The 27,856-nt window shown below is 54.0% G+C and overlaps 1 protein-coding gene across 8 annotated transcripts in view; it reads left to right on the top strand.

Moving 5' to 3' along the window:
• Positions 1-27,856, top strand: part of LOC113885942 (m7GpppX diphosphatase) — a 116,731-nt gene that overhangs the window by 46,991 nt on the left and 41,884 nt on the right. Inside the window, exon 1 of one of the 8 annotated variants that reach the window (XM_027531804.1) lies at positions 3,438-3,643. The exons of 6 other annotated variants lie outside the window; for them this stretch is intronic. The gene's annotated coding sequence lies outside the window, so the exon portion shown is untranslated. Of the gene's footprint in view, positions 1-3,437; positions 3,644-27,856 lie in introns of those variants that run through there. One more of the 8 variants, XM_027531805.1, reaches the window with a different exon arrangement.

The raw sequence follows: 27,856 nt of genomic DNA, 5'->3' as shown, positions 1-27,856 counted from the left end.
GCCCCCTGAGCGCCCCAGCAGAGCTGTGTCCGCCAACTTCCTCCACAGCAGAGACAGAACCAGAGAGGTAAAGGGGGTGCTCTGGAGGTGGGAAAGGAGGCAATATGGCTAGGAACGGGGGCAGGAGCCAGACCACTGATCCTCAGGGTGTCTTGACTCATCCTTGGCACAGCTGGCCCCAAAAGGAACAGTTTTAGGAGCCGAAGCTGGGTCACCCCACCATACTGCCTCTTGGTAAGCAACTCCCAGTGCCCTGCTGATGGGCAAGTGGGCTGGGAGGGGCTTCAGGTGAAAAGTACCAGAATCACTTTCCTCCTGGCCCGCAGATGATATGGTTCTAGGCAGCCAGCTAAGCATCTGGCTGTGTTGAAGAACTAGAGGGAAAAGACCGTGAGTGAGCACACTGTGGCCTGAGGGGAGGAGTCTAGACAATTAGCTTCTGGGCACTCAGTAACCAGGCCTAGGATAAGCTGGGGAAAGGAGAAGGGAGGAGAGCTGAATACAGTTTATTGGTTAGAGGAGGGGGTGCCACGTGTATGATAAGAGCACACACTTTTAACAGCACCTTATACTGCTGGAGCAAATTTATATCCGTTGCCTAATTTCACAACAATAGCCCTTTGAATAATTTACAGTTACTTCCATTTTTTTTTTTTCCTAACAAGAAAATTAAACCTATTTAGTGACCAAGGCAGAGTTGGAAATCAGGTCTCCAAGAGCAAAGCTGGCCCTTCAGTTTGATTTTTCCCACAGGGTGAAGTTTACGTGGTTCAGAACAAGAACTGCCAGCTGTGTTTAGATCGAGTTCATTAAAGAGTTTGCAAAGTTGCAAAGCTAGGTTGATTCACAGTTCAGCTCTGCGATTCTAGTCTCTTCGGACAATTGCTTTACTCTCTTTGGGTCAGTGTCTCCCCTCTGACCTCCACCCCGGCACCAGGGAGGCTGGTCTCTCTCCCTTCAGCCTTGCCCCCCGGCAGGGACTTGAGTCACTCTGCCAGAGCTGGAGCTGATACCAGATAAGTATTTGTGTGAATGCTTAATTGACAACACCAAGCATTAATTATACTTGGACACTGGTGAGATGCAGGAAAGACCTCCACCATGCACGGTGTGATTTAGGATGAACAGCCATCTGTAGACGCGCTCAAGGCCCCTTGTCTTCACCTTGCCTCCTTTGCTGTGCTCACGCAGGCCAGAGTGTTTCCTCAGGTACCTCTTCTCAGACCATGAACCCTCCAGATTCGGCTGAAGCCAACTTAGAGCTGGCATTTCTGTGAACCCCCCTCGTCAATTACCCATGCCTTATACTTAGTTATATCCTGTGCTAACTTACTCTGTTTTTCTTTTTAGGTATACCTATGGCCAATTCAAATGTTGATTGGCAAAAACCAACACAATACTGTAAAGCAATTACCCTTCAATTAAAAAGAAATAAATTTAATAAAAAAGATAACAAAAAAATAGAAACAGATTATTTTAGGTCTTATGCAGTTTAACTGCAAGAAAAAGATAAAATGAATTTATAAGTACATAAGACTAATCAAATTCTTTAACACATAAGAAGTAAACAAACCAAAAATCTCTACCTAAAAGACAGCTAGGCTTCCCAGGTGGTCCTAGTGGTAAAGAACCTGCCTGCCAACACAGGAGCCATAAAAGATGTGGGTTTGATCCCAGGGTCCGGAAAATCCCCTGGAGGAGAGGGCATGGCAACCCATTCCAGTATTCTTACCTGGAGAATCCTATGGACAGAGGAGCCTGGTGTGCTATAGTCCATGGGGTCACAAAGAGTCAGACATGGCTGAAGTGACTGAGCGTGAACACAAAAGACAGCTAGGAAAAGAAAGGTGAAAATAAAACCCTACAACATTTTTTCCCCTTTTTAACGACTTTAAGAACACGGTAACGTGGCATTTGCATCTGATTACATTTTGTATTAACATCAGTATTAAATGAAATCTGTTGGTTTAAAAAAAAAATCATTGGAGTATATAGTTGCTTTACAATGTGTTGGTTTCTGCTGTATAGCCAAGAGAATCAGCTCTATGTATACCTGTACCCCCAGGACACTGAGTAGAGTTCCCTGAACTATAAGGTGGGTTCTTACTAGTGATCTATTTTATATACATAGTATCAATAGTGTAGGGCTTCCCTCCACTATTGATAAAGAACCCCCTGCATTGCAGGCTACTCTGTATGATACTGGGGTGAGTATGTGTCATTATGGGCTCCCGTGGGTGTTCAGGGGTAAAGAATCCACCTGCAATGCAGAAGATATGAATTCCATCCCTGGGTCAGGAATCTCATGGACAGAGGAGCCTGGCAGGCTACAGTCCATGAGGTCTCGAGGGTCAGACACTACTTAGCAACTAAACCACCACTACCATTGATGGTGTGTACACGTCAACCCCAGTCTCCCAGTTGGCCCCACACCCTTTTCCCCCCTTGGGGTCCGTACATTTATTCTCTACCTCTGTGTCTCTATTTCTGCTTTGCAAATAGGTTCGTCTGTACTAGCTTCTATCCTAACTTATCCTTGAGTGGGCATCCACGTGAGTCTTCTCTCTGCCACTATCTGGTTAAGCTTTCTTGGGGGGTGGGGTCTTACATGTTCTTTGGAGCTCTGCTACCCCCTCCCCACTCTGCCCTCCTCCTCCAGCTCTTCACACTAAGGGCTCTTCACCTCTGAGAGAGTGTCTCGGGGTCTAGGGATTGTCCTGTGGGTGACTTCTGGACGGTTCTTCAGCCTAAGTAGTTTCCTGGCTTGATTGGGGGTGGGTTGGGGGGGCCCAGGCACTAGGCTAAGGGCCTGGTGGGTTTTTCCGCTGGGGGCAGGATGCCTGGCGCCTTCAGTAAGGAACAGAAACTGAGACGCTTTCTCAAAGCCAAGAAGGGGTGTGCAAAGGAGGTGCACAGGGAGAAGTTTGGGGGTGGCAGAGCCAGACTCCTGCAAAGGGAGGGTGCAGGTCTCCGACCAGGGCACCTGGCCACTGTGCGTGGGAGAGGTGTGCCTCACTTTCCCGAGAGGGAGAAAGACGGTTCCACACGTGGGAGAGCGGAGAACGCTTTGTAGGGCTCATTGTTTCCAGGAGGGTGTGCATGGGCTGCGCTGCCCACATCCATCCTGGTGCTACTCACAGGCTGCGCCCGCCTGAACTCTGCGCCCTCACCCCACCAGTCTCTTCCTACCCGCCCCTACAACACCACACCTCCCCCACAACACCACCCCTACCCCACACCCCTTCGCGCTCGCCCGATCGGTCTGTTCCTCCGCTTCTCTCGCCCTGGGGCCCGCCGGGGGCCGGCTCTGCCGGCTCACCATCCCGAGTCGGCGGCCACCGGCCCCGCCCGTAAGCGGGATCACCCCAGCCCTTTCTCCTCCTCCACCCCGCCCTTTCTCCTGTCTGCCTGCTCCCCGCTCGGCTCCCCGGCAGTGTGCGCAAGCGTGTCCGGCCCCCTTCCCCGCCCCACGCCGGGGCCCGGGCCCCCGCCTCCCAGCAGGCGGACTTGCCCGCTCCCAGGCCGGCCCCGCGCCTGGGACAGGGACCGGGCCGAGCGGAGCCGCCGCGCCTCCAGCCCGTGCGCCTAGCGGATCTGAGCTGCGCGCGGAGCCGTCCTGCCCCGCCCCGCGCCACCCGCGAGGGTGAGTACGCGGCGGCCGGTCCCCTTGGGGCCCGCCAGCGAGGGCTGGGCGCACCTCCGGGTCCCGGCCGCCCGGTTCTCCGCCCGGCGCCGCGATAGGGGAGGTGGTCGGGCCGGGCACGTGGGCGCCGCGCGGTTCCGGGTCGGGGTCCCGGAGGGGCGGCCACGGCCCAGGGATTCCTTGCCCTGGATGGGATTTTCCACGGAAAGCCAATTGTCTTTGCTCCCTGGGAGTGAGCGAACGGGACGGTCCTCTCTGGAAAGTTTCTAGCCCCCAGCCTTGCGCCAAGGCGGAAGAGGCCCCCCGCCTCCGCTTTGGGCATCCTCTGAGCCGCGGTTGCTCCCCACAACTGCCCCACCAGGTCCAGGAGGTCGGCAGGCTGGCTTGGCTGGAATTGACAGGCTCTGCTGGGGCCGCCTGTGTGCAGGAGACCCAAGGTCGCCAAGCAGAGCCCAAGTGTGGGGGTCGCTAGCTGCAGGCTGTCTGTGCCCGACACCAGTCCACATTCCTGGGGGTCTTTGGGCCTAGGATACTGTGTCTGGGACCTGCCTGGGTGGTGGGCAGTGGGGAGGGATGGGGTTGGGGTGGAGTTCAGTCCCGGGTAGAGTCTCTGGGCTCAGTTGTCAGTGCTGGGTGCCCCCTGGGGCCTCTGCTGGCTGGGACCTCCATTGCCAGTCTTGGGGGAGGCTCTGCCTGGGCCATCTGAGGCCTCATCTACTGCTGTTGCTCCCCTGTCCCCCAGACTGGGTCCTGAGCCAGGGTAGAGGGCTCCCGCCAGAGGGCTGGGGCTGCAGACAGTGTCAGGGGGCTCAGTTGTGCCCATCTGACCTCCTGACCACCCACAGGCTGGCACACCCTCTCGCTTCTCAGGGCAGCCTGTGCTATCCATCCCCTGGGGTGGGGTGGGGGGTGGAGGCACAGTGTGGAAGCCAAGTTTAGGCAGACTTATTCTCTGCGGAACCTAGGGAACGGGCCTGGCACGGCTAAGGTGGCACAGAGGCACAAAGCAAAGCCACTCTCTCCTGAGCTGTGGTCTGCCGCCCGCCCTGTCTAGACCACCGCCCTGGCATCTTTTAGGGGGAGTGGCGGGGAGGAATCGTTAAGGTGCTGAGTGCCATGGAAGTTACCTGCACAGAGGCACAGGTATGTGAGTATTTGCTCTTAGCAGCATTTCTCCCACACTCTCCAACAAGACTCTCCAAAGGCTGCCCATAAGTCTAGAGAGGTTGCCTGCGAGGTGCCAGCGGCTTCGGGCCTAGAAATGAACTTCTGGGGCTTCTTCTCTTTGCTGGGAGCTAATAGGCGAATACCCCCTGCCTGAGTTGACATGGCTCAGGTCCCTCTGGCCTGTACCCGGCTTGGTTTGAGTCTCCACTTCGAGCTTCTTTGTGCCCCATCCCTCAGCATCTGTGTGCTGGGCAGGAGATCTAAGGCTGTCCCCTGGGCCCTGGGCCTCCCTCCCAGCACCTGAAGGAGAGCCAGGAGCCTGGACCGTCCCCCCAGAGCCCAGGTCATCAGGGGTTCAGAGGGGAGGGTGGATGGTAGGAGTTAGAAAGTAGCCTGGGGTCTCGTGTTAGACCTGGGGGCTGAGCAGCGTCCGTGGCTTGGCAGTGGGCTGCTGCTTGGTGCCATAGCGTCCCTTGCCCGTGAGTGGAGGCCCAGGCCGAGGCCAAGCCTTCTGAGCTGATTTCCCTTTCGTCCTTCACCCACTTCCCTTCCCAAAGCAGTGACTCACTCCCACTCCTCAGAAACAGACTTCTTTGGCCCCTCCACCCTTCCAGCCCTTTTAGATTCCTAGGATCCAGTTTTCTGGTTTAGAACTGAGAATCTGCTCCTCTTAGAACTGTACCAAATCCTAGAAAGGGAGGGCTTCCCTGGTGGCTCTGCCTGCAAGAGAGGAGACAGTCAAGACTGCAATACAGGAAACCTGAGTTCCATCCTTGCGTTCGGAAGATCTCCTGGAGGAGGAAATGACAACCCACTCCAGTATCCTTGCCTGGAGAATTCCACGGACAGAGGAGCTTGGCAGGCTACAGTCCATGCGGTCTCAAAGAGTCGGGCACGACTGAGTGACTGACACTTAACACTTTCTTCCTCGCTTTTCTACAGCTGGGGCCAGACCTCCCTTCCTGGGCCCTGTGATTATCGGTGGTTTACCCACACTGGCCTGGCATCTACCTTGCACTGTGTGCCCACCCAGGCCCTATGTGGGTGCATTGTCTGGGTGGACTCCTCCACTCAGAGCGGCTCAACAGTTTGGCCTCTCTGTCATGGAGAAGGGGTCCCTCCTCCTTGCAGTGATAAACCATGATCCCAGCCCATGAAGATGGGGTGGGCACCTCCAGTCTCCTGAAAGGGATCCTTCAGATCAGTGTCCCAGAGGGTCCCAGAGACAGAACCAGACCTACAGCTTGTGACAGCCACCAGAACCCAGCTGAGTTCCCAGGCTCCGGGGTTTGGACCGTGGGTGCTAGGGAGCAGGGCAGTCAGGTAAGGGGACACCGAGAAAATGTACAGGGCCTGACCCTCCCCCACCCCCCTGACTCCTCAGCTGCCTGGGGGTACGCATTCTTCTGCAGGAACTAGCTAGCTTCTCATACCTCTCCATCTCAGGTTCTTCTCCACTCTTGTCCTTTTGGTTTCCTTGAGGAAGTGCCTAGGGCGGGCAGATTTGGGTGCCTGTAGTCATTAATTCCCCTCTCTCGTTGGTCACCCTTTCCTGGAGGTGCTCAGCACTTGTGCACGCTTGTTCTGAGTGTGCCAGGAGGGGCTGCTGGCCACGCCTGGACTCCAGTTCACTCCTGACCTGTACCACAATTTGTGTGTGTGTGTGTGTGTATGTGTGTGTGTGTGTGTGAGACGTCCTTTATTCTACAGACGGAGGAAGTGGTCAAATGTTTGCTACAAGTGGGAGCAGCTGTAGTGATGCCTGGGCCCCAGGCAGGTGCGACGGGCCTCCGACTGGTGCCCCTGAGGCCCACAGAGGGGGAAACTCTGCCAGGGGCTGCCCCGTGTTGATTGCTCTTCAGATGAGGAAGGCCATCCTGAGCTGCAGGTTTTCTTTCAGTCTTGGCCCCTTGCCTGGGACCAGTAGCCCTGCAGCCAGATGATTGCCCTATTTCTGCCACTTCTACCCCCTGCAAAGCCACCCTGCAGAGACACAATGTGATTGTTCTAGAATTTGAAGCCCTGGCTTCTGCCCCAAGCCCAGCAGGGAGGAGGGTGCTGCTGCGGGGGGTTGGAGGCGGTGTCCACTTAGACCTCGAGGGTGGGCAAGGCCTGGTGCCGCTTCCCTCCTAAGCCTGAGTGGGTTGGGGACTCTGGGATCTTGCTCTCCTGTGGAGGGTGGGGAGCATGGTTGCTAGAAAGAGGACAGGAAGCTGTTTGCAGAGTGTTGGGTTGGCTCACTGTTGTTTCTGCCGTGGGTCCAAACCCTCCACCAGGGTGCGGGCTCCAGGGCCTTCGGTGATGCTCCTGCGTCCATGGTCTGCCCTGTGTCCTCCGCCAGGGCAGCCTTCACAAATACCTGGCCTTCTAGTAAAAAGGGACTTAGCGAATAACAAAAGTGGTTACAATTTACCTATCAAGCGCTTATTAAAAGCCTGGCCCAGTAAACCTCTAAAAAAAAAACCAAAACTGTGCTGTTCACTTATTTACATCGCTTCGTGTGACCCTTTCATGAAGCCCATTTGTAAATGAAGACAGGGAGGCGTGGGAAGAATAGACCACTTGGCCAAGGTCACACAGCTCCTAAGCAGCTGAGCTGGGACTCTGCCTGCGTCCAAAATCTTGTGCTTTTCAACCCAGTTCTTTACTGTTCCCCAAGCTTGTCTTACCTTTCCCTGAGATCTGTGAAGAAGATGCATCTCGGAGACGCAAAAGGGTTTGCTCAAGGCTACAGGGTGTTGGTGACCAAGGGGGACACGGCCCTCCTGATTCGCAGTCCAGAACTCTGTACGGCCCTGAACCCCACATCTGACCCAGCTGGTCCTGGGCTTCCGAACCCTTGCCTCTCTCACCTGGGCAGGGCCGGGTTCCCCTTCCTCCCTCCCTGCTCCTGCAGCCCCTCCCAGCCCCTGCCAGCACCCACCTCTCCTGCTTTCCCGCCGGTAATTGCTTCCATCTGGCCTGCCCGCCCGCTCCTATTCCTTGGAAATGCGGCTCCCTCGCTGCTGCCCACAAGGCCTCATCCGGCAACAGCGGCGACATGTGGGGATGGGGAGGGGTCCTCTGGGGTCTGAGCTCGTGGACCTGCCTTGGCAGCTGCTCCTGACACCCCCAGATTCCTGCAGGGCCGTGGCGCCTTTGTTCCAGGGTGCTCCTGGACCCCATCCTGGGCTGGCTCAAGACCAGAGAGGATCTTCAAAGATCCACATCCTTTTTGCTTCTTAGAGGTTGCTCCGATCAGGCAGAGGGAGGCCTGGTTGGCAGGGTTAGCAGGAGAGAAGTGGGGGTGGCGGGGCTGTGCCCCGGGGACCCATTGCTCAAAGGTTACAGGAAGGGAACAGTGGCAGATGGGCAATGGCAGGGACCCAGAGACCTGGGAGCTCTGGCCAGGTGAGAATGGAGCCGGCTCGTTTCCTTGGGTTCTGAGCAAGTGACTCAGAGCCAGCAAAACTAGAGATGAAGCTTCGTCCTTTGTCGTGATGAAAAATAAAACTGGCACATTTAACAATGCTTCCAGCGCTCTGTGGGCTCCCTTGCCTAGGGAGGGGAGGGAACAAGGTCTTCAGTGTGGCCATCTGGAGATTCCAGGAAGAAGACTCTGCCTGGGGGTGGGTGGGGAACGGGCCGTGTCACTGATAATGTTCAACCGTGACCCTGACAGGGATGGTCCCCAGGCGATACAGGCATGGGAGGGGCGTGTTTGTGGTGTGAATGGGTTTGAAAACTTTCAAGGCGTTTTCCTCCCTGACTCTTGAGTGGTTTCGTGTAAGTTCCAGAAACCTGTCATGTTCTTTGCCGTGTTATTCTTGCCTGGCGTGGTGTCTAACATAATAAATGCTTGGGAAATATTTGTTTGATGAGTGGATGGAGAATATAGATTGGATATGACCTTGTCTTCACCGTGTCCCTGCTCCGTTTCCCCCTTTTCTTAGGGTGAGGGCTTCCCAGGTGGAGCCAGTGGTAAAGAATCCACCTGCCCATGCAGGATATGCAGGAGACATGAGTTCCATCCCTGGGTCGGGGAGATCCCCTGAAGAGGAAATGGCCGCCCACTCCAGTCTTCTTGCCTGGACAATCCCATGGGCAGAGGAACCTGGCTGGCTGCAGTCTGTAGGGTCGCAAAGTGTCGGATTCGACTGTGCGCGCACACACTTTCTTGGGGTCAAGGGAGAAGAGTTTTGCCTTTGACAGGCCGTTGAGGACCTGGCCCAACAGCCTATTCAGACCTGGGAGAGGCAAGCAGGAGAGGCAAGACCTGGGATGAGCAGGAAGCTGCCCCTCAGGGGGGCCTCCCCTCTGTGCCCCCACACCAGGGCCAGCTGGTCACCTTCTTGCTCCCATCCCCCTTCTCAGCCCTGCCTTCAGGTCCTTGCACAGACTGGTCCTAACCTCCCTTCCTGCCTGACACTTTATTTGGGTCCAAGAAAAGCGCCCCTGGAATGGAACCCTCTAGGGTCTCATGTCAGGAGTAAGGGCTTGGGAGGGGGTTCACCCCCATTTTTGCTTCAACCCAAACAACTCCACTTATTCCTTCTACATATTGGAGTCCCATATAAAATTGCATTTGAAAGTGGGGCAGAGGGTGTCTTAACTTAAAACTCTTTTTATTCGAAAACCCGCGTTGGGTTCCAGCAGGACTGTCCTTACCTCCCGGCCACGTGTCCATGCCCTCAGCTCTGGCCTCTGCTTCCGCTGGCCCCTGACAGTGACTTGGGTGCCAGTGGCAGCCCCCTTCCTAGATTGCAGTGTCCTTCAGCATCCAACGTGAGCCCATCCTGAGGCTTCCCTGATGGCCCTGCACACCCCTCGCGTCCTAACTCGAGGTCTGGCTCTATAAATGCTGGCTGGTGCGCTTTCTGTGATTCAGGGTGGGGCCCAGAGACTGAAGAGCACTTTCTTTGGGGACCAAGAATCTGGGCAGGTGGGCTCTGTCTTCTGTGTCTGGAAGGAAGGTCGAGTGCCTATGTGTGTGTTGGAGTCAGTTCCTGTGTATTCCCAGCATTTATTCCGGGGTGTGTTTGGACAGGGATTCATGTGTTTGAGCTCAGAGATGTGTTTGTAGGTTTTGACACAGAGTGGACCAGAGCAGAGCAGAGCTCACCCGAGAAAGAACTCAGAGTATATTCTGGGTGCCTCCCGGCTCTGGGGTGGGGATGGGGCTGTGGGGTCTCAGATCTGCCTCCTTGTTTCCCCATAGAGGCTTCAGGAGCCCCTGGCCAGGGAGACTCTGGGTCATATGTGATGGGCTGAGCATTAGCCCCCCTCCCAGCAGTTCCACCTGCTCTTCACTGGTCCTACTGGAGAGGGATCACTGCTGAGACTGGGATGGCAGAGGGTGGTCTACACATTCCCCAGCAACACCTAGAAGTCTGACAGCCCATCCCTTTCCTCATTGGTGACCTTTACTTCGAGAGCGCGTATCCGATAACATCCCAGGGCCTGGGGTCCGGCTCTGTAAATGCTGGCAGGTGCACTTTCTGTGATTCAGGGTGGGGCCCAGAGACTGAAGAGCACCTCTTTGGGGGCCAGAAAGCCAGGCAGGTGCTCTCTGTCTTGTCTGTCTGCCTCCGGCTGTGTGATCTTTGGCATGTCTGGAGCTCTGATTCTCCACGAGCACATCTGATAACAGGGCTCACAGTGCAGTGCACGGGATTGGTCACGCAGCCCAGATGATAGACGTGAGCTGGGGAGGCCTCAGAGGTCCAGGCTGATGTTAGACTGACTCACGGAGCGCAGATGATAGACGTGAGCTGGGGAGGCCTCAGAGGTCCAGGCTGATGTTTGACTCTAGGGCAGGACCTTCGACCGCCTGACTTCCCGTTGCATCCCCGGCACCAGGCTGGCACACAGTAGCCTGTCAGTAACTCCTTTTTGCAAAGGTGGGAGCTGAGACTCAGAAAAGGAACTCACTGTTCCAGGTCACAGAAGGACTCTTGCCCCAGGCAGGAGCTACCTCTCCTGTGCACCCACTGCCCCCATCTCTCCTTTCTCTGAGGTCCTGGTTTATCTTCTAGGTTCCAAAGATGTAGGATTTTTGAGGCTGAAACCCCTGGGGCATGGCTGATGGTGGCGCTGGCTGGGCTGGGACCAGTTCTCTGGAAATGCCCCCACCCTGTCCTACTGATCGTGGACCACCTATCTGGCTCAGAGGGTGTGGGAGGGCTGCCAGGGGGCATCCTCTCAGGCTGGGTGGGCCCTTCTCTCACTTCTCCTTTATGCTAAGTCGTGTCCCGCTCTTGGCGACCCCATGGATGGTAGCCTGCCAGGCTCTTCTGTCCACGGGATTTTCCAGGACACGAATATTGGAGTGGGTTGCTGTGTCCTCTTTTCCTTTAGTCCCGTCTTTGGTCCTTTTCCTGTTTCTCTCCTTTTTCTGAGCCCCCCACGCTGCCACCGCCTTCTTTCCCTCCTCCTTCTGATTTCTTTCCCCTTCTTCTCCAACCACCCCTCTTCCTTTGTATCTGCCTTCCCTTCTTTCCCTTGCCCCTCTGCCCCCGCCCCACCGCAGGTCTTGGCACCCACACCGTTCTGCTTAATGTGGCAGCTGGACTTCAAGTGGGCCGGGTGGGCGCCCTGCAGGCCGTGGAGACTCCGGAGGGCCTCCTCCTTGGCAGCCCCAGCGTTTGACTGAGATGGCTCGTCCACAGTTGCATTTGGTGAAGTGCTAGGGCCTGCCGCCCCCAAGTGCCGATGCTCTCATCTTAGCTTAGCTTCCTGGGCCCTCACCTGCCTCCTTGGACATCTTCCTGGGCGGGAAGGCAGGCTCTCATCCTGGACCTACAGGGTCTGCCAAGAAACGCTGGCTGGTGGAGCTTCTCTGGCCTCTGACCTCTGCCCCCCACCCTCTTCTCTCCAGAGCACAAAGGCTTTTCCCCAGAGGTACCTGGGGTGGCAGAGGCTGGTCAGAGCAGAGAGGAGAGTTTTGCTCAGATGCCTTTCAGGTGAGCACAGATGAGCATGTCCATGGGTTGTGTGCCCGACAGAACGCAGGCCCGCATCCATGGGCGGACGAGAATAGCGTGCAGTGGTATCGGTCTGGGCGCCCCCTGGGCCTTCACGGTGCAGCCCTGTCCCAGCCCTGAGCTCTCCTCTCTGGGCGTTGGGCCCCTGGCTTTGTACCCAGGCTCTGCTCTGTCTTGAGGGCCAACTGGTCCCCTGCTGTGGTCCCACGCAATGGTGACTGATCCCCGGCCACCCGTTCAGCTGCCTGGGGGCCCTGGGGCCAGCATTCGCCCCCTACCCTCCAAAAGGGAGGCGTGCGGGGGCTTCCTGCCCGGTGTCTCACCCCTGCCAAGGCGGAGGGAATGGGGAACAGCTGCGCTGGCCGTTCCCGGCTCCGTATGGATTTGGTTTGACAACAAAGCTCCCTCTGTGTGTTCCCGGGCCCCTTACATAACCGGGGCGGGGGAGGCAGGCAGGAGGAGTTGGGGACAAGGAGACACCAGGATGGGGCGGCTGGAAAGGGGACAAGGACTGGGAGGAGAGGGGAGGCGAGCGTGAGAGACCGGCTGTCGAGGAGGTAGATAGGAGCGTGGAGGGAGGGGAGGCGCTTAGCTCAACCCCACGGTTCCACTTCTTGCCTCCCAGGGTGGGAAGAAGATCAGTTTCCAGGTCCTCTGCCTTTGTCCTGTGGATGCCTTGTCTTCCTTGCTGAAGCCCCCAGCTGTCAGCCCGGGACCTGCAGAGGAGGGGAGTGGAGCACGGGGGTGGGATGGGGCCTGGGCCTGAGAGGTGTCCTCACCTGACCTGGTTGCTGATCACTTTCCCTAAAGATGGGAGTCCGTCTCCCAGGACCTGGGCCTGGGGAGCCCCCTCCGGCTACTCTCTCTGTGGTGGTGCTGAGGGGCTCTGACCCTGTCGGGGAGGGGGGCCCAGGCCTCCCAGGTCCAGGCCCTCAGCCCCTTCAGAGGCTGGTGGCCCTGCACCCTGCCTCCATCAATAATCAGACTCTCTGCTCCCTGTGGCTGTCCCTGCAGCTATCCAAATAGAGTAAGAGGAAAATGTTCCCTTTCTAGAACAGCTGGACTGACAGGCTGGGAAGGCCAGGTGGGCTGGCCAGGCTTGGGTGTGTCCCGGGACCCTGATCCTGACAGCTCCTAGGCAGAATGAGGGCTCTCGGAAGAGGCTGGATGGGGCCTCCCACTTGCAGACAGGGCCAGGGCCCCGCAGAGGCTGGCCTCCTGGGCCTTCTCGGGGTCAGCGATTCCTCCGTGCCTCGGTTGCTCCAAGTCACCTTATGGCCCCAGCTTCCTTGGAAGGAGCCTCGGGTGTGAGCTGGCCCCGAGGGGTTGCTCGTGCACAGGCCACCCTTCCAGCCTGAGAACAAGGATGACTCTTAAAAGGGCAGAGGGGAGGAGCTGCTGGCAGAGCCCGGAGTTTTCCTGGGCCCGAGAGCACCCAGCGGTCTGGCTTGTGGCTTGACCCTGGGCACCAGCCTCCATTAGATTTAGGGTGCCCGCCCAGGGGCGTCCCGTGGGACCCTGGGCCAGCAGCTCTGGGGAGAGGCGGTGTGGGCGAGGCACAAACCGGCCAAGCAAGCCCGAGACTCTGGAATCCTCAGTCCCCAGGCCCTGACTGCCCGAGTCTTGCCCTCCTCCACCCCCAGGACTGGGTGCCAGGTTGAGCGTGGAATTGCTCGTGCCTTAGGGCTTGAGCCCACAGGGGCTCGAATGGGGCAGGAGGTGGGTAGGGGAGTGTCCTGAATTTGTGTGCGGGCGGATGAAGATTAGCTGCAGGTGCAGAGAAGCTGGGACAGGCCAGGAGGGTGGTGAGTGAGCACAAGGGGCTGGCGGGGGCGTCCTCCTCCGGGGCAGGGGCCTCCGCCCCCTGCCTGACCTTGGCCACCAGCTGCCCCAGGACACTCCCCCACCCCTGAGAACACCTTTACAAGACTGTGTATCCTCCTCCCTTGCTTTCCTGCAGCTTGTCTCCCCCACGACTCACCTTCCCAGGTACCTCTAAGCCCAACAGGGGTGTGGGGCTCCTGGCCACGGAGCTGGGCTTGCCCACCCCAAGCCAGGAGCCCTGGGTTTCCCTTTACTCAACTTTTGGAGATGCAGAGCTCCCCAGAGGGCTGGTTCAGCCACTCCTGGCTCCTCCCGAAGCTCAGGCTCCTTGGCTGACGGCCCAAGGGACCTGCAGCCTGACAAACAAACTCCGGTGGAGCTGGAGCTGAAGTTAAAGAAGCCGGTGGGCAGTTCCCTCCTCAAGGGATGGGGGAAGACAGTGCCCTGGCAGAGGGGGCCCAGCTGGCCCCAGAAGCTGTATGTTGGGGCTGGGAGTAGGGTGGGCAGGGAGGAGGAGGAGGAAGAGTATGTGTGTAGGAGTCAATTCCTGTGTATTCCCAGGATTTATTTCAGGGCGTGCTCTTGTGTTTGAACAGGGATTCATGTGTTTGTGCTCAGAGATGTGTTTGTAGGTTTCGACACACAGGGTCTGAGTGGACCAGAGCTTGAAAAAGAGCTCAGAGTGTCTTCCTGGTGCCTCCTGGCTCTGGGGTGGGGATGGGGCTCTGGGTTCTCCTGCAGGAGCCCCTGGCCAAGGAGACCTTGGGTCATATTTAATGGGCTGACCCTGCTCCTAGCAGTTCCACCTTCTCTGCTCCGGCCCTACCCCAGAGGGATCACTGCTGAGGCTGGGGTGGCGGGGGCCGGTCTACACATTCCCCAGCAACACCTAGAAGTCTAGTCGCCCGTCCCTTCACTCATGGGTAACCTTTACTTCAAGGAGAGTTGAATATACAACTAATTCGTGGAAAAGCCTTACTAATGTAAAAAGGACTTCAAAAGGGTCTCTCTCACCTGATCTTTACTCCCAGGGGACAGGCTGATGCAGGAAACAGAGGTCATGTTTTCCTTCTCCACGGTTTCATTTCTCTTCTAGGCATCCTACCCTGGGGGTTGTGTACCTGCCACCTGGTCAGCATGCACAGCCCTCTGCTCTTGCCCTCTGCGGCTCTGACCCCGTTGGGCTCCTACTAGGAATTCAGATGTGGACTGACCTTTGCCCTGCTGGGGGACTTTGGGAGTTCCAGCCCTGGAGAGGGGGACACCACACTGGACTGAGCTGAGGCTCAAGTGGAGAGGGCGCTGCCCCTGGAGCTGGGGGGCGGAGGTGTGGCTCGTAAAAGGGGTGTCACTCTGTGGTGCTGGCTCGGGGGCTGTGGCCACACCCCGTTGGAGCCTGATATCTCCTCCAGGAGGGGCTGTACCCGCAGAGGGAAGGCAGCTTCTCTGAGACCTCCAGCTGGCTCCTACGTGGGGTCCCCGTGTAGTGAGGGCAGGCAGAGTGTAGGTGGCAGTCTGCCGGCCCCCCGCACCCTGGGGCAGCTGTGTGTGCTCCATGCAGTGTGTACAGTGGACCCAGCGGCCAGGAGGAGAGGTGAGTGTGTGTGTGGTTGTGGTGGCAGGCGGGAGCTGTGGACCCCTCCCCGTGCCGGGCTGGGGGCAGACCTTGAGTGGAGAGGGACTGCCATCCGTCAGGGGAAGCCCAGACCAAGACCGTCCTTCAGCTTCCAGGGCCCAAGTGCTTGCTCTGGGCCAGGCCGGTACTGAGGCTGTGGGCTTTCAATCCTGGGCTGCGTTTTGAGGCTCCCAAACCTCCCAGAACTTGTTCTTGCTGCTCCCATTTTACAGATGGGAAATCTGAGGCCCAGGAGATGTAGGAGCTTGTCCAGAGCGACCCGAGACAGCTCACCCCAATTCATGGGTGCCAGAAAGTGAGCAGTTCAGACTGCTTGAAGTCTATTTCTGGAGACCTCAGGAACCCTTCATGTGTCTCTCTGTGCCTCAGTTTCCTCATCTGTAAATCGGGATTCTTTACCACTGCGCCACCTGGGAAGCCCCACCATATAGAGTGCTTTAAAAATTAAATAAGATGACACACAAGAGCTGCTGGACAGCCCCAGGGATCTTTTTAAAACTGAGTCGAGAGGGTTATGCCTTTATTAATACCCTCTGGTGACTTCTCAAGGACAGTGAGTAACGTCCAGGCTCCGGGGTGGCCTGTGACATCCTGGACTACCCCATCAGCAGGCCTCCCTGGCACCACCACCGGCCGTTCCTCCCCATCTCCGGTCACCCGGGACCTGTTTCTGTTACTTGACAAGCCTCAGGGTCTTTTGCTCTTCTCTTTTGCTGGAAACCCGCTCTCCTCAGTGCAACCCTCCTTCCACCCCCTCCTTTCCACTGTCTGAGGTCTAAGCCAAGGACCTACTGACTTTCCATCCTAAGGTACGCTGGTCTCTCTCTGCTCCACTCCCCTGTTCTACTGGCCTCACCCTTGGGTTTCACCATCACCGTTTCTTATTTATCTGTGTGGTCCTAGGGTGTCTTCCCCAGGACGTGTCGCTGCAGGAGCCCAGGCCTATTACCTGGTTCCCTGCTGTAGTTCGGTGCCCAAGTCAGCACCCCGAGTGCAGCAGGCCTGCAGTGCTCAGCAGCTCGTGGTTCTTCTGTGCTCCTTGGCCTGCCCGTGTCCCCAGAGGCCTCACACCCCCAACCTGCCTTGGTTCAGGGCTGTTCCTGCTGACTCGCCCTTCTGAGGAAAGCAGGGGACAGGGAGGTGTCCCCTTGGGACTCTTGGCCCTGCACACGATTCGTCCCCAGGGTGACCTCCACTTAGAACATCGCCCAGCAGCCTGAGGTTCAGGAAGTGGGTACCAGTGGGCAAAGGTGGCAGAACTCTTTCCCTAGAAACCACATCTGCTGGTAAAAAATAAAAGGGTATCTGTGAGTTCAGAGGAAATGACACAGAAATATAAATACGAATGAGCTGACGATGCCAACTTTCCCAGGACAACCCCTACCCCACCCCCCTACACTTCAGTGTATATTTTAGATCTTTGCATTTTGCTCTTTGTAACTTGGCAGGGATTACAGAGAAGTGTTTAATTAATTTCCTGCTATAATTGAGGTAGCTCCTAGCCCATACAGAGACGTTATGGAAAGCAGGATGAATGACCCCTGCAACTGGACATAGCTCTGTACCCAGGAGATGGTTTGACAAGCTGAGGGAGGGCTGGGATTCAGCCCCCACTCCCCACCCAGGCTGGGCCCTACACCCAGCGTGCAGGGCTGTGCCCGGCTGCCCCTGTCGTTCACTGTCTGCAAAGTGGGATGCAAAGAGAGACAAGAAGGGCTCGTGTCTGCTGGACCCCTGAGAGGGAAAGACGAAGTGTGTTCTGGAGTCTGAGACCAGCAGCTTCTACTTTTCTACGATAACCACCTTGGAGCTCCTCTTACCTAGCCTATCCAGCCACCCCAGGAGGAAGGACCTGGTTTTTAATCTCCATTGGACACAAACTTGGGATCCAGAGAGGTGACTTGTCTAGTACTTGTGCAGCCAGTAAGTGGTTGATCTGGAATTCAGGTCTGGGTATGTAAGTACTCCAGAGTTTACATCCCTTATTTTTTTTTTTTTCCTTCTTCTTCTCTTTTCCTTTTAGCAGAATTTGAGTTGAAAGTGTATCCCACGCACCCATTTAAAAAAAAAAAAATTAAGCGTAAAAGGTCTTAAACATAAAGAAGGTCTTTCTCCCATTCTCAGCCCCTGCCGTCTTAGTTTCTTTTGCATTCTTTGAATATTCGATTCCTGTAGAGACATAGCCACGTCAGCATGTAGGTCATTTGGTAGAAGGGCATTGGAGATACACGGAACACTGCTCTCCACCTGCTTTTTCGAAGTTTCATCGTGTGCTCGGGCGCTCTTTTGGTGGCATTGTGCTGACATGTGCATCCGCTTTTTCACAGCTGCATAGTGTTTCGTGCGTTATTTGTGTGGTGGTGCTTCTAAACAGGTCCTTGTGGATTTTCGGTAGATTTTCAAGTCATTTACATCTTTCACTGTCGCAAATGGTGCTGTGTGTAAAGATCATGATGGAAATCTTCATGCAAACACAGGAGACTTTTCTGTAGAAGTAACGATGGAATTCCCAGGCTAAGGGGATTTCAACAGATATTGCCAGGTCACTTCCAAAAAGGTCACCGTGATTCACCCCTGATCTTAGAAAGGGTCTGTTCCCCACCTCCTCCAGCTCTGGCAGGCCTCTGGAGCTTTGCTATTAAGATCAGTGAAGAACAAGCCTTTCCTCTGTGCCATTACATTCTGTATTGTAAGCTGCTCGTTCATGTCCTTTGCCCATTTCTCTGTTTGATTTGTTGACTTGTTTCCTTATTGACTTGCATGAGCAGATTATAGGCTAAAGGGAATTCTTTGGTCGGATACGCATCTGTTAGAGGGGTACTTTTCCTAGCTTGTCATTTGTCTTTTAACTGTTCATTCTCCCTCTCTCTCCCCATTCTTCCTTCCCTTCTGCTCCTTAAATCTTTATGTTGTTGAATTTCCCTTTGCTTTTATAGCTTCTGAATTTTTGACTTAAAATCTGTAACTCGGTGTCTTCAATATAAAAATATTTCAAAATAGAAAGGAAAACAGAATTCCATATGACAGCCAGATTTGCAGATGTTAATGTTTTTGCATATTATGTCTGATGTTTTAAAAGAAATAAAGTATTTAGAAGAATACAACGGAGCCCTGACTCTATAATCCATCCCAGTCTATTTGATCTCTTGGTAAATGTAATAGTCACCAAGAATTGGGCGATTCCTCCATTTTTTTTTTTAACTTTTAATTTTATATTGGAGCATAGCCAATTAACAATGGTGTGACAACAGCCAAGAGACTCAGCCATATATATACCTGGATCCACTCTCCCCCAAACTCCCCTCCCATCCAGGCTGCCACATAACATTGAGCAGAGTTCCCAGTGCGCTGTACTGAGGTCCTTGTTGGTTATCCATTTTAAATGTAGCAGTGTGTACATGTCAATCTTCATGTTTGTTTTTTTTTTTAATTCTTATAGCTCACATACCCTCTGTATAGTCTTGTTTTATGTGTTTTTAAAGTTAATGAGATCATATACCTTGGAAGGAATGATGCTAAAGCTGAAACTCCAGTACTTTGGCCACTTCATGCGAAGAGTTGACTCATTGGAAAAGACTCTGATGCTGGGAGGGATTGGGGGCAGGAGGAGAAGGGGACGACAGAGGATGAGATGGCTGGATGGCATCACTGACTCGATGGACGTGAGACTCAGTGAACTCCGGGAGTTGGTGATGGACAGGGAGGCCTGGCGTGCTGCGATTCATGGGGTCGCAAAGAGTCGGACACGACTGAGCGACTGATCTGATCTGATCTGATACTTGTATCCTTTGACAGTACAAAAGCTTAAGCATCAGGTTTATCCTAATAGATCCATATGAGGAATTTTTTTCAATTTAAGTCACTGTATAGTATTGAATCGTGTGATGATGCAGAGTTTGTTCAGCTGCCCCTCAATTTGTGGACATGTAAGGCATTTCTGTTCCTTTGCTGTTGCCACAGTGCTGCAGTAAACGTCCCTGGTGTGTGTACACACACAAAGGTGAGTTACCCTGGACCATACAGGGAAGTGGAATTACCAGATTGGAGAGTATGCACACCTTCAGCCTTACTATTAATAGACACGATGAATTACTGTTCTAAGCCTTGTTTCAGTTAACTCCTGCCAGCAATGTCCAAGAAGTCATGTTTGGTTTTAATCTGCGTTCCCTGGTCACTTCGTGAGGTTGGACATCTTTTCACGTTTATGAAGTGTGTGGGTTTAAGCTGTGAATTGCCTTTTCCTGTCCTTTGCTTTATTCTCTTTGGTTTCTTGGTCTTTTTCTGATTGATTGGAAGGATTACTGCTATATCCAGGTATTTGTTGATGATGTGCCGTCTCTGACTTGTCCAAGGCTGAAACTCTTTACCACTGCACCACCGCTTCTGCCTGTGGCTGGGCAGATTTTGTGAGGATATGTTCTGCAAATGGGGTACTGCTCAGGAGAGGGGTCTGATCAGGGATCTGGGCACCTTCTCTAGGAGGTGATATACCCAAAAACGGAGAGTGGCTTCTCCAATGAAGTCTCATCCCTCTTCTCCATCCCATGTTCTCCCCATCCCAGCAGCACACCCTGAGCCTGGCTAGGACATGGGATCCACATTTAGTTCATGCAGAGTCTGGGTGGCAGTACCCTTTCCCTGGGCAGCTGTGTGTCCCATGCAGTGTGTGCAGTGGCCCCAGCAGCTGGGAGGAGAGGTGAGTGCAGTTATGGCTGTGGTTGCAGATGGTGCTGTGGTCTCTTCTCCATGCTGGACTGGGGCAGACCTTGAATAGAGAGGGACTGCCGCGTGCTGGGGGACAGAGGGCAGGTGGGGAGTGGCCCAGACCAGGAGTCACCTTCAGCTTCCAGGGCCCAAGTGCTTCCTCTGGACCCGGCCGGTATGGAGGCTGCAGGCTCTTAATCCTGGGCAATGTTTTGAGTCTCCCACGCCTCTGAGAACATATTCTTACTGCTCTCATTTCACAGATGGGAAGTGAGGCCCAGGACATGTTGAACCTTGTCAAGGGACACCCGGCCCCGTGACCACCTGGGTTGAACCCCAAGTCTGTGTCCAGACCCCTTTCCTCTACTTCCAGGAGGCCAAGGATACTTGGAGGTCTGGGGCTTGCTGGCTGGGGTGTTAGCCCAGGCTGGCCCTCTTGAGCAAGTAAGATGAAGGGAGATTTCCTGGTCACAGGGTGTCTCCAGGCTTGGAGCCCTCCTGGCACCCCACAGGGTGTGCTGGCATCAGCTTACAGTGTGGTCCAGGCACCTTGGAGCTGGAGTGAGTCAAAGGTAACAATAGCCAGTCCTGCAGAAACAATACCTTCTTGGTATAAAGGTGTGTTTGTTAGCATAGCATCATCCACTTGGCAAAAAAGCATGGCGCTGGCTGGCTCTGCAAGGTCCAGAACTGAGCCTCTAACAAGCCCCTGGAGCCTAATTTGCCCAGGTCATTGCAAAGGAAGGGTCTGGAATGTTTTAACTTGACGAAACTTTCCGTTCATACTTGTTCTGCTAATTTGCTCATTCATTTAGACATCTGTTCATTTCAGTATTCGTTACTTACCCACCACACATCAGGTGTTACATTTGGTGCTGGAGATACTGTGGGCCCTAAGAAGTCGCTGCTTTCATGGGTCGGTCGCCAGATCTCCTGAGTACGGGAGATGGTGTGGTGTACCTTACAAGAGGAGATAAAACAGGGCAGCGGTGCGGAACAGACTGGGAGTGATGGGGAAGCCCGGGACCCTACGCCGGGAGGAAGCTTGAATACCAGGACCCTCGAGGGCTGGCTGGGAGAGCAGCCTGGGCTCGGGTCCCACCAATGATGCCAGCTCCCTCACCGTTTATATTGTAATCAACCCCGACAAGGCCCCAGATGTGAAACTGTTGACTCTGACCTCGCCTCCACCTCCATCCTCAGATGGGACTGGGGTGCAGATGGGGGCTTGTGAGCTAAGATTCTTATCTTTGGGGAGGAGAGGGTGTGTTTAGGAGGTCTGGTGAAGCCTTGGGGATTCACCCGGGACTTCCTCAGTTCAGTTGGCATCCAGTTCTGCACCATGTAAGGTTCAGCCCTTAATGCTGTGCTTTCGGTCAGAAAACAGACTGAAAAACAGTGTTTTTTCAGTGATGTTCTGATCTACCCATATGCCACAGAGTTGTGGCCTTTGGATTCCACTTAGCACATGAGGCAGGAGTACTGTCACTCTTTCTGGGTGTTTTCTGGGTCCCTGGAGGATCAAGTAGTAAAAAATCTGCCTGCAAAGCCAGAGACCCAAGTTCGGTCCCTGGGTGGAGAAGATCCCCTGGAGAAGGGAATGGCAACCCTCTCGAGTATTCTTGCCTGGGAAGTCCCATGGACAGAGGAGCCTGGAGGGCTACAGCTCATGGGGTCACAAAGAATCGGACACGACTGAGCGACTACCACTTTTCTCTGTGTGCTTTAGCTAACTTCTCTTGTTCACCACCACAACCAAACTGGTAGGGACTCTCACCTCCATTTTGCAGATTGGGAGACTGAGGCTTAGGGATTCTTAGGGGGTTTCCCCAAAGTCATAGTCTGGTAAGTGAACAAGGGAGGGTTCAGTACTGGAGGCCAGTCCCCAGTCACAGCTTTTGGCCAGAGCAGGCGACAAGGTCCTGGGGAGGCAATTCTGCCTGACCTGTTCGTCAGCCATCACAGCAGTCCTCTGGACACCTGGGAAGAGCCAGCCAGGGCCATGCTTTTTTGCCAAGTGGTTGATGCTATGCTTACAAACACACCTTTATACCAAGAAGGTGTTGTTTCTGCAGAACTGGCTATTGTTACCTTTGACTCAATTCAAGCACTACCAGCTCCAAAGTGCCTGAACCACACTGTAAGCTGATGCCAGCACACCTTGTGGGGTGCCAGGAGGGCTCCAAGCCTGGAGACACCCTATGGCCAGGAAACCTCCCTTCATCTTACTTGCTCAAGAGGGCCATGCAGGGAGGGGCTGAGAGCCAGTCCCGGGTGGGATGCCAGGGTCAGGCGGAGGTTAGGTGTGGGCAGAGTGGAGGCTGGGCTGCTGGGCCAGGTGGTACTGACACTTTGAACCGTGCCTCTGCGGAGGGGATGTAGACAGAGGAGAGGAGGGTCTTTGTGACTCTGATGCACTTGAGACCTGAGGATGGTGCTCACTGTGACCAAGAATCATTGTAAAGGAGCCCTTGGCCTCCCAGCCGTGGTGTAGCCCTCCAGAAGCGGATTCACCTTCATACACGCTTCTGATGCTTCTAGTGGGGCCTGGGAGACTGGTCCGGTGCCGTGCCGTCCAATAGAAATGCAATGGGAACCACTAAAGCAAGTCACATAGGTAATTTTAAATTAAAAAAAAAAAGTTAATTTAGCCACATGTTAAAAAGTAAAAATAAGGTGAAGTTAATTTTACTGTTTTAACCCAGTATAGACAAAAGACTTTCAGTGTGAGATCAATGTAAATAATTTTTTTTTTTTAATATGATCGCTTTCTAAAATGACGGCTCTCAGAAGGTCAGGCCGAGGCTTTTGCCCCTGGGCCGCCCACGAGGGGAAGTGTGGGCTGCTGGTTGGCCACATCAGTGTAAATGAAGCTTCTCTGGTGACTCAGCAAGTAAAGAATCTGCCTACAATGAAGGCGATCCAGGGACCATCCCTGGGTTGGGAAGATCCCTTGGAGGAGGAAATGGCAACCCACTACAGTATTCTTGTCTGGGAAATTCCATGAACAGCGGAACCTGGTGGGCTTTAGTCCATGGGGGTCTCAAAGAGTTGGACACAACTGAGCAACTAACACTTTCATACTTTCACACACTTTCAATGGGAGTAATTTTTAAGGTGATTGTTTACTGTTTTTGGTAGTGAGTCTTTGAAATCCAGTGTATGTTCCGTGGCCAACAGCGCTCCTCGGCCTGGTCTGGCCACTTGAGACTGCGGTCACCTCTCCCCGGATGGGACACCACGGGGCTGGTGCCATCCACCGTCTTCAGAAGGGGCATCTGGAAGCCAGAGGGAGGGAGGGGACTGGCCGTACTGGTGGCTTCAAGCCCCAATCCTGTAGGGCCTTTAGCTTAGACTCCTGGGGGCCGGATTCATCAACTCCTGGGTGGGAGGCCTGGGGGAGGAACAGGGCAGATCCCCGGCCACACCAGTTTCACTTTGTTTATGCTTATGAACCTGTATTATTGATTCTCCACCCCATCATAACACTGCAGCTTTTTTTTTTTTTTTTCAGTGTTACAGCTCTATTTTATTTAGAAGATAGCAGGAGAATCCAAGACTTGAAGAGAAGAGAGTGGAGGAGTGCGTGGGGAGGGAGGGAGGGAGAGAGAGAGAGATAGAGCGCATGCACACAGGAGAGAGAGTCCGAGAGATAGTGCTTTGGCTCCTCCTTTTATGTTTTTTCCTCCACCTGGGCCTGCCCTATGCAAATTGGGCTTAGCCAGGAGTGCTGTTTGTTCTGTTTGTTCTGCCTGAAGTCTTCACTCTGGTCCTCGGACCTTCCTTGTCTTTTAGCCACCGCCATTTTGGACTCCTTTTCCCTATTCTACCTACCTAACATTCCCCCCCTCAAGAGATGGGAGGCCCAATTCTTTGGGAATAGGGGTGTCGAGGTCTTTCTGGCTACTTCCTGCTCAACTGGGACAGCGAAGGGTATTGGGCCTCCCCCCTCTTGCTAGTCTCAATCCTCAGAGTCCTTATAGCGGTGTCCAAGGGTGTGTGATATTTTCTGTGGTCAGCTGTAGTTTTATATCTTTGTTGAACTGGCACTGCATGTTGTAGCTGGTTGACAGGTGTATTGAGTGTCCTCTTCTGTTTTCTTCCATGGCTTGACTTGTGAGTAGTGAATCCAGGGGTCATGTCCTGGTACCTTGACTGGTGGCAGAGGCTTAGCCTCTATGGTCTCAAAATTGGAGACTACTGCATACCCAGCTCTTCTTTTTCCATCCAAGACAAAGCTGCTTCCATCAGTGTGCCAGATTTCCTCAGGACTGGTCAGAGGATCTTCTGACAATCCCTCTCGGGGTTTTGTTCAGTGGTCCAAGGTTTCTTAACCGGAGGTCTTCTGGAATGTGAGGTTCCTGCTGAGTTCATTTTTCACTGTCCCGGTTTTCAGCACGATGGGCCTTCCCCTGCACTGGGTTTCTTCGTCTTCCACTTCTAGCGCGGGAGCTTCACTGAGTTGGGCTCCTGCTGTGCTTGGCCTTTTCCACGCAGAGGTTGTTTCAGCCAGGTTATATCCGAGTCACGGCACCATAGATGTCACGCGAGTGTATGTTCCTCGGTTCTTTGTCTCGTCACAACAAAGATTTGGAGCAACGGACATTAAAGCCCTCGGTGCGTCACAGCTCTTGGGTCTTGGACAAACCGTGCTACAGCTCTTAGGCAAATCAGTGTTACAGCTCTATTTTATTTAGAAGATAGCAGGAGAATCCAAGACTTGAAGAGAAGAGAGTGGAGGAGTGCGTGAGGAGGGAAGGAGAGAGAGTGAAAGAGAGAGAGAGAGATAGAGCACATGCACGTGGGAGAGAGAGTCCCAACACTGCAGCCTTTTTACTGAGCGAATGGAGTTCAGAGCTCCTGCCCCACCCGGGCCGACTCCAGAAACATGATTTTCATGTGGCGTCTTGTGGTGTCTGTGGTGTCTTGTGACTGGCAGCTGATAAAGTGGACAATATCAGTGTTTCTTTACAGGAGGTTGCAGGCCGGGGCTGTTTGAGATGCCGGTTGTGGAGGCCGGGGTACTCTGTGGACCCCACGGGTGGGGATCAGAGAGGCTTCCTGCCCTGCATGGGGAATCCTCTCCTTTCCTCCAAGCTTGGATGTCTGGAGAGGTGCCACGTCTGCCCACTGGTGGGCCTTGAGGCAGTTGGTCAATTACTCTGCCCTTTGCTGCCTCACAAGAGCCCGGGGCCAAGACCAGCTCACTCCCCACCGGTCCTGCGAGATCATGCTGTGATGTTTAGGACGGAGAGAAGGCACAGTGCAGCCTGTGTCTAGCTAGCGGTCAGGCCAGATGGGCTGGAGTGGGTATCTGATCTATTACCACTGCCTCTTCCCCTCTCTCTTGGCCTGCTCTGTGACAGTGAAGTTCCCAACAATTAGATCCATTGATAAATTCAACACATTTGTATCTAGAGCCTGCTGAGTGCCAGTCACTGTTACAGACATGGTTGATCCAGCCTCAAACAAAACAACAGAAGTTCTTTGCAGGCCGGGAGTGCAGGTACACTAAGTCGCTTCCGTCGTGTCTGACTCTATGCAACCCAGTGGGCAGTAGCCCACCAGGCTCCTCTGTCCATGGGATTCTCCAGGCAAGAATATTGGAGTGGGTTGCCATTTCCTCCTCCAGGGGATCTTCCTGACCTAGGGATCAAACCCATGCCTCTTGTGTCTCCTGCATTGGCAGGCGGGTTCTTTACCACTGGCGCCACCCAGGCTAGGCAGTCGAGGAGAGGGATCTAACATGGCAGGTGTCGGGGGGATTTTTGACGGGAGGTGGAGAAGATGAGTGGAAAGCTGAATGGGGAGGTATCAAGCCTATGTCTGGGGGGGAACATTCCAGGCTGAAGGAACAGTCAGTGCAAAGGTCGAGAGCAGGGGGTAGGCCCAGCCCAATCAAGAACAGTGAAACCTGTGTGAGTGAAGCAGAGTGAATGAGGAAAACAGGGAAGGAGGGCAGAGAGTGCTGGCCAGGAGATCACGTGCATCCTCACAGATCAGAGCAAGGGCTTGGCCTATCTCTCTGGGTAGACGGGAGCCACAGAGGTGATTTTGAGCTGAGGAGTGGTGATTCAGATGGCTGGTCATTCTAGAGAACTGCAATTAGTGGACCACACCCAGGAGTGGTTGAATATAACAGAGCAAAACTCCAACGACTTCTGTCCTCACCTTGCCTTACCTCCCAATTGTATTAGTTACATTCAAGTCATCGTCCACACTAGGCCCTTGTTAAGAAATAAAATATGCCTTGCAAGTTTGCGTCTGTTGGAAAATATGCGATTTGACATTCTTTATCTTTAATCACAATCTGTCCCAGATAAATATAGTTTGGGGATGTCTGTAACTTAAATACTCATTGGGCCACCTTTGGAAAAGAAATGCAAAGAAATAGCTGTACCTGGAAGCTAGATGCAAATTTCTGGCAGAATAGAAAATATTATTATAATACGGGCATAATAAAATTAGGAAATTAAATTTAAAATGTCACCATCCAGCTCACACCGCCCTGTGGAATCACAGCAGAGGACTCTTAAGCTGAGGAACCACTGTGGGTTTAGGTGGCACCTTCGAGATTCAAACACCTCAGCGGGCTGGAGACCTGAACAGAGATTCCCGAGGTGAGGTGTTTGTGAGTAAGATGTAGCACAGACCTGCTCCAAGGTTCCACAGAGTAGCCACACCAGTTCATGGTCCAGGAGACCTGGCTTACCAGCCAAGGTTCCCTGCCAGTGAAGTGGCCCGACCGTGAGAAACTGAATGCAGGCTTTGCCAGCATTTGTGGAAGTCTGGTGTCCAGATGTAGGGTGATGGTAATCCAATGAACACAGCTGCAGGCATGGAGGATAAGCTAGAGGGCTTCCAGGGGAGCTGGGGGGTGGGGGGCGGGCTGGAGACTGTCACCAGGAAGCCTGCCTGAGAAGGAGCGAGGGAGGCTTCTCTGAGCTCTCATAAGCCTTGGAAGTACTTTGATGTAATGGAGAGCAGCTTCCTCGAGTTGCTCCAAAGGGCTGCAGATGAGCTTTCCAAGGATCTTGGCATCTTCACCAGCTGGTTTAGGGGTGGTAGAAGGCAGGGGTTAGGAGTGTGGCCTCTGGAGCTCAGCTCCTCACTAGCTCGGCGACCCTGGGCAAGTTGCTGACCCTTTCTGCACCTCATTTCCCTATCTCCACAGTGGAGATAATAAAAGTGTTTCACTCACAGGGTTGAGATCATGCCTTAAAAAGAGTCTTGCAGTGTAGCTTTCACATTCAGTCATGTCTGGAGGCATTGTGGGCATCGGAACTGGAGAGTGGGAGTCCTGGCACCTAGTGGGTAGAGGTCAAAGGTGCTGGTACCCAGCCTGTAGTGCCCAGGACAGTCCCCACGGCGACGACTCACTTGGTCCCTAAAGCAATGGCAGTGAGGTTGGGACCTGCCCCCTGCTGTTGTACACAGTGAGTGCAGAATACGTTTCAGGATCAGTAAGAGATGTCAGGGGTTTCCCAGGTGGCTCAGTGGTAAAGAATCCGCCTGCCGATGCAGGAGACATAAGAGATGCAGGTTCCAACCCTGGGTTGGGAAGATCCCCTGGAGGAGGAAATGGCAATCCACTCCAATATTCTTGCCTGGAAAATCCCATGGACAGAGCATCCTGGTGGGTTACAGCCCATGGGGTTGCCAAAGAGTTGGACACGACTTAATGACTAAACAACAACAAAAACAAGGGATGTAATACATTTTTAAATCTCATCACTTGTGTGTCAGATGTTTGTATTGGATTGGCTAAAAAGTTCTTTTGGGTTTTTCTGGAAGATGTTATGAAAAACCCAAACAAACTTTTTGACCATCCCGATAAAATATCTGCTAGGTTCTAGGCACTATAATAGAGTCTGAAGATATAAAGCTGGCCTGGACCTCAGAGGTCATAGTCTCATGGGC

This window comes from Bos indicus x Bos taurus, chromosome 29 (assembly GCF_003369695.1).
Source record: "Bos indicus x Bos taurus breed Angus x Brahman F1 hybrid chromosome 29, Bos_hybrid_MaternalHap_v2.0, whole genome shotgun sequence".
NCBI classification, from domain to species: domain Eukaryota; kingdom Metazoa; phylum Chordata; class Mammalia; order Artiodactyla; family Bovidae; genus Bos; species Bos indicus x Bos taurus.
Note: the sequence above shows the minus strand (reverse complement) of the source record. Positions and strands in the feature narration are given on the sequence as shown.